General features: G+C 40.7%; 1 non-coding gene across 1 annotated transcript; it reads left to right on the top strand.

The window, feature by feature from the left end:
- Positions 1-2,674: 2,674 nt before the first annotated feature.
- LOC131222016 (small nucleolar RNA R71) lies at positions 2,675-2,781 on the top strand. The gene has a single exon (XR_009159725.1). It is a non-coding gene; the product is annotated as a small nucleolar RNA R71 (small nucleolar RNA).
- The last annotated feature ends 3,771 nt before the right edge of the window (positions 2,782-6,552 follow it).

Here is a 6,552-nt window from a genome sequence, read left to right as displayed (position 1 = left end):
AATTCCCTTATGAACCATGAAATGGCACTTCTCCCAATTAAGTACCAAGTTCTTTTCTTCACATCTTTTCAGCACACATTTAAAACTCTCTAAGCACTCACTGAAAGATGAACCGAAAATAGAGAATTCGTCCATGAAGATCTCTAGATATTTCCCCACCATGTTAGAAAAGATACTCATCATACATAGCTGAAAGGTGGCAGGGGCATTACATAATCCGAATGGCATCCTTCTGTAGGCAAAGGTGCCGTAGGGACATGTAAATGTGGTCTTTTCCTGGTCCTCAGGGGCGATTTCAATCTAATTGTAGCCCAAATACCCGTCAAGGAAACAGTAATAGGAATAATCAGCTAGCCTTTCCAAGATTTGATCAATGAAGGGCAAGGGAAAGTGGTCCTTCCTCGTGACGGTATTCAGCTTCCTATAGTCAATGCACATTCTCCAACCAGTAGTAACTCTAGTTAACACGACTTCATTATTGGCATTGGCTATGATGGTAATCCCGGACTTCTTAGGAACTACCTGAGTTGGACTCACCCATTGACTATCGGATATGGGGTATATGATACCCACATCCAATAGTTTAAGAACCTCGGATTTAACCACTTCCCTCATGTTTGGATTTAGTCTATGTTGTGATTGCCGAGCAGTCTTAGCATTATCCTCAAGATATATGCGATGAGTACAAATCGAGGGGTCGATCCCCTTGAGGTCCACTATCGTCCATCCAAGGGCTCCCTTATGCTCAATAAGAGTAGATATAAGCATACTCTCATGTTCTTTCTCCAGGTGGGCAGAGATCACCACCGGGTATGTCTCATCTTGACCTAAATAGAAATATTTCAAATCAGAGGGCAAAGGTTTTAGGTCAAGCTTCGGTGGCTTGATGTTAGACGGTAGAGGCACTACATCAGTTTGGGGCAACCCTTCAAATTGTGGCCTTCACCGGTTAACTTCAAGTACCGATGCAGTATCAAGCAAGGCACACGTCTCCCTAATCATGTCGTCGTCAAAATCATGGGAGTGGGCCAGGCACGTCTCTAGAGGGTCAGAGGATAAGGCAGAGGTGTCGTATCTTCCACTAAAGAGTCAATCATGTTAATGTCGTGGAAATCGTCATCATCCTCTAAGTTTCTACCGTTATTGAAAAAGATTTTTGACTCCAATGTCATATTCCCAAAAGACAGTCATGACACCATTCCTACAATTGATAATTGCGTTTGAAGTAGCAAGGAATGGGCGACCAAGAATGATGGGGATCTGAGTGCTCATGTTATTGATGGGTTCGGTATCCAGGATAATAAAATCTACAGGGTAGTAAAATCTATCAACTTGGACCAACACATCCTCAATTATCCCTCTGGGTACACGAACAGAGCGATCAGCAAGTTGTAGTGTGGTTAGGGTGGGTTTTAATTCACCCAAACCTAACTGTTTGTATACCGAGTAGGGAATCAGATTGACGCTCGCTCCTAAGTCAAGAAGTGAGTGATCAATTCGATGGTCCCCGATTACACATGATATGGTTGGGCTACCAGGATCTTTGAATTTCTATGGCACGTCTTGCTTTAGGATGGCACTCACTTTCTCAGTTAAGAAGATCTTCTTTTGAATATTCTGCCGTCGTTTGGTCGTGCATAAGTCTTTCAGGAATTTGGCATATGAAGGTATCTGTTTTACGACATCAAGCAGAGGAATGTTGACTTTCACTTGTTTCAACACCTCTAGGATATCCTGAGAGTTAGAGAGAGGTTTTGGTGCGACCAACCGTTGGGGAAATGGAGCAACTGGCTTTTCTAAAAGCTCCGGTTCTAATTTTTGTGGGGCCTCACTAGATCCATTATTGTTGTACTCTTCTGGTTCTTGAGGCTTTTCGGGCCTAACCGGAAGGGTTTCATCAATGATCTTCCCACTCCTAAGAGTGGTGATGGATTTAGCGTGCCCCATTTGATTTGAAGAGCTGGGATCACTTATCTCGTATTGCGGTTTAGGATTGGGGAGCGGTTGTGTAGGAAGCATCCCCTTTTCTATAACCGTCATACGTGAATCCATCTTTTGCATAAAGTCTCGCATTGCCAAGGTCAGCTCTTGCATGGAATTTTGAACCGGTTCTTCTTGAGGTTTCCCTTGATTTGGATTTTGATTGAAGAAACCTTGAGGGGTAGCAGTTTGTCCATTTCTCCAACTAAAGTTTGGATGATTTTTCCAACCAGGATTGTACGTATTAGAGGTTGGTCCATTGAAAGGTCTTTAATAATTATTTACGGCATTGGATTGTTCATTCAACACTTCTCGAAAGGCGGGTATTGTAGGACAATTTTCAGTTGTATAAATGTTGCAATCACAGATGCCGCAAACACTTTCATTAACCTTATCCTTCTTTCCTTCCATGGCCTCAACTTTTCTTATGAGCGTAGTCACTTTATACTTGAGATCATCCTCTTCTTTCAAGAGATTCAATGCACCTTTCTCCTTAGATTGAGTCGGCCTAGACGTGGTGTTCATTTTTGGGTAATAGTCCCATGATTGTGTTTTTTCAGCAAGACTATCGAGGTAATCCCATACCTCGTCAACATTTTTATTAATGAATTCTCCATTACACATTGTCTCGACCATTTGGCGCATGGAAGATGTCAGTCTATCATAGAAAAAATTTGTAATGCGCCATGTTTCAAAGCCATGTTGTGGGCATGAACTGACCAAATCCTTGAACCTTTCCCAACATTGGTAAAATGTTTCATCCTCCTTTTGGGTGAAGTTCATGATTGCTTTTCTAAGGGTAATCGTTCTATGATGTGGAAAAAATTTCTTTATAAATTCCTTTTGCATATCATTCCATGTGCCAATAGATCTAGGACGCAATAAATGTGACCACGTCTTAGCCTTCTCCTTTAAGGAAAAAGGAAAGAGTTTCAGCCTGACTGTGTCTTCGGACACATTTTGAAAATATAAAGTGGCTATAATCTCATTAAACTCTTTCAAATGTAGGTATTGTTCTTCAGATTCAAGCTCATGGAACTTAGGAAGGAGTTGGATAACCCTTGGCTTGATGTCCATATGTCCTGTATTTTCAGGAAAAATCATGTATAAGGGCATACTCACCCCCGCTGGTTGTAAATAATCTCGCAAAGTACGAGGCGGGGGTGCTTGATACACCTCATTCTCATCCTGAATGTCCTCTACCCTAGGTTAGGGTAGAAGAGGTTGGTCTTCAGCCATCACTTCAATTAACTCAGGGGATTTGGAGTGGTGTCTAGTCCTGCGATGGATAGTCAACCCCTCAACCAATCCTCCTTCAGTCAAGAGACGTCGAGTATTGTCACGGGCCCACTTGGGCATGAAACACTCGCAGCCCTCAATCAAATTCGAAACCTAATCCTAAGAAAGGAAAAGAAAATCTAGAAAGAAAGAGAGAGTTGGAAAGAAGTTACCAAATTGAAAGCCCTAAGTAACAAAACCTGCAAAAGAAAACAAAACAAGTCAATTTCTAAAGAGAAGGTCTAGAATTAGAAAATCCTTAAAAAGGAAGATAGAAACAAACCAGTTTCTAAAAGAAGAAATTCCTAAAAGAAAGTGAAAATTTCTAAAATAAATTAGGAAAGTCCTAAACTAGAAAGTAAGTTACTAAAAGAGATCTGAAAAATTGAAAGTGGAGAAAGAACTTACCGAATTAGAAATTTCTATCTTAAAGGCCTACAAAATAGGAAAGTTAGTTTCTAAACAAAAATTCTATAAGTAGAAAATTAGGAAAACAAAATTAGATTCCAAAAGAGTTAGAATTAGAAAGTTACTAAAAAACAAAAATAGAAAGTTAATTTCTAAAAAAGGAAAATAACTAACCTAGTTTCTAAAAACAAAAGAGGAAAGTTTCTAAAAATAAACTATTTCCTACAAATAGGAAAATATTAGAAAATTTCTAAAATTCAAACCCTAATTCTAAAAGTAGAAAAGTAGAGAAATTAGGAAGAGATTACCAATTTAGAAACTTATGTCAGGATCGTACAAAACAGGAAACAAGTTAGTTCTAGAAATCAAATAGAAATAAAAATCTAAAACTAAAGTTTGTAAAATCCTAATCTCAAACTAATTCTAAAACTAATTAATTTCAAAGAATCGTAACCGTCAATCCCCGACAACGGCGCCAAAAACTTGTTCACTCCCCAAGTATAAGGTTGTGATGTAGTAATAAACTCGGTGAGAGCGAGGTCGAATCCCAAGGGACTGATACTTGTACGTTACCTGAAACTAAGTAGAAATAGAACTAGCCTAAGATGAAATCTAAATCCAATATAAAGTGATGAATAATGGTGAGAGATTAATCTAAAATTTAAGAGAAATCAGAGATAAGAAACTAGGGATTCAGAGGATCCACGTGTAGAGATCAGGGAGATCTTATGCCTGCTTCAAAAATCATGGAAATCAACTGAACTTCCTTTGATATAGTTTTCAAGAGATGAAGGGTATATGAATTAGAATGGATTCCATCACCAAACCATGCCCAGGAGACAAAGTAAACAACAGAATTAAACTAATTAAAAACCAATCAACATGATATGAAGGTTAGGAAGGGTAACGTCATCCAACCATGCCCAAGAGACGATGGCGAACAACAGGACTTCCTGACGTCATAATTAAAATAAGAAAAAAGAAATACTCAAAGCCATCGCAGACCCATTGTAATTTCAGTCACAACAGACCATTAAAAACTAAAAACATTCCCTTAATTATCAAACTAAAATCAAAGTCAGTTCATAAAATTAAATTACAAGCATAAAATAGAGTCTCCCATCTCACTACAAGCTTCACCTCTTAACCCTAGCTAAGAGGTTTAGCCACACATAAACCTGATTAGGCTAAATCTCAAAAACATCATAAAACAGTAAAGAATAAATCTGACTTATTCTCTTTCTCTCTCTTGTGCATCCACGTCCAAGCCTAAGCTCCCATCCCCTCCTCTGATCTCTAGCTCTTCTCTTCTTTTATAGGCTGATGGAGGTCGGCTACAAGCATAGTCGGTGGAACAGGTGCTGCAAAATCTGTTTACGCGGCCAAGAAGCGTGCAAGTCACGCCGTGCGTAAGAAAAGGACCCATCTTGCGTTGATGCTTGGTGGGGCCCATCTTTTATGGTTACTGAAGAATCAGATCTGTTCACTAGTTTCGTGGTAGCAATTTAGGCCACTATTCCAAGATTTAAGTGAATTCGAGCTCTGGGTGGACCACACCATTTCTCAACGTGGCAGCTTGTTCCTTGCTCCGCGTCTTTGAATGACTGAACGGGTGTATTAAAATGACTGGGTTTTGGTCTAAGACCTCCTCTGAACATGATGGACGTCTCGAATCATTCATTTGGTGATCGTGGTGGGCCACCTCAACTCCTAGCGGACGGACAGCGTTCAGTCTACGCAAATTGCTTGCGCTGGTTCTTAGTGGGGTCCACTTCATTTATCCTTTACAAAATCCATGCCGCCCATCGGATTCTTCTCGAAAAACCGTTTGGGAAGGGACAGTTTTGGATCCAAAACGCAGTGGCCCATGAGATCTTTGCTTCCACCATTCATTCTGCGTTTGATCACTTCCTTCTTGTGTGTGCATGCATGGTCGCAGATGATCACCATGGATACGGTAAAACTTCTTCTCTGGACGCAATGGACGGTCAGGATAAGCGTTTGGAGCATAATGGTGGCCCACCGAATTTCGTCCGCAGTCTCTGTTTCACACCAGAAACAGAGTTTCTGGTTTGAAGAGGAGACGGTCAAGAGGACCATCTCTGTGTTGCCATGCACGGCTAGTGCACTCATGCACTATGCACACCCGACTCAGGTGGGGTCCATGATCATGGCTATGAGAAATCTGCTCCATCCATCCTCTCTGGTACTTCATTTAACACGTTGAGACAACAATTGAAGCATATCCAGATATCAGGCGGGCCCCAATTCACAGATCTATGCGCTGATTTGTCCGTTGGGCAACTTTCAGAGAGATCCAATGGCTAAAATTTGTCTTGTACGGTTAACTTATGGTCTTCAGGCCATATATGAAGTCTCGAGGCAAACGGATGATGGGAACCCTGCGATCTTGCATTCTGGATGTCTTTAAGGCCCGTTTAACGTGAATGGCGTGATTTTCTCAGATCTCTGGTGTGTAAATTCTTCAATCTCGGTCCCCTGGGGTCCATCCCTTGCCTTGGTGTCTTCAGAGCATTAAATCTATGCTTTTAGCACCCTTTTGTAGTCCAAGCTCCTAAATACATCTTGCATCAAAAACACGATTATAGCAGGGTGTTAAACAGTACCATGTTCGTAAATCCAGGCAATAATTGGAGTCTAATATGTAATATTTGACCCTCAACACACGCGCACACACATGCACGCACGCACACACGCGCACACACACACACAGAGGATAGGTGCCTGATCATCCATCTCACACATGCCATATGTACAAGATCTGCACTGTTCATCAACCAGGGCCTCACTGCAATGTTCCTTCACCAAAAAACAGTCACATGAGCTCATTATATAGTTAAAAAAGACTTTAAAAATAAAATAAAA

This window comes from Magnolia sinica, chromosome 12, assembly GCF_029962835.1.
Source record: "Magnolia sinica isolate HGM2019 chromosome 12, MsV1, whole genome shotgun sequence".
NCBI classification, from domain to species: Eukaryota; Viridiplantae; Streptophyta; class Magnoliopsida; order Magnoliales; family Magnoliaceae; genus Magnolia; species Magnolia sinica.
This window is presented reverse-complemented; position numbering and strand designations above follow the sequence as displayed.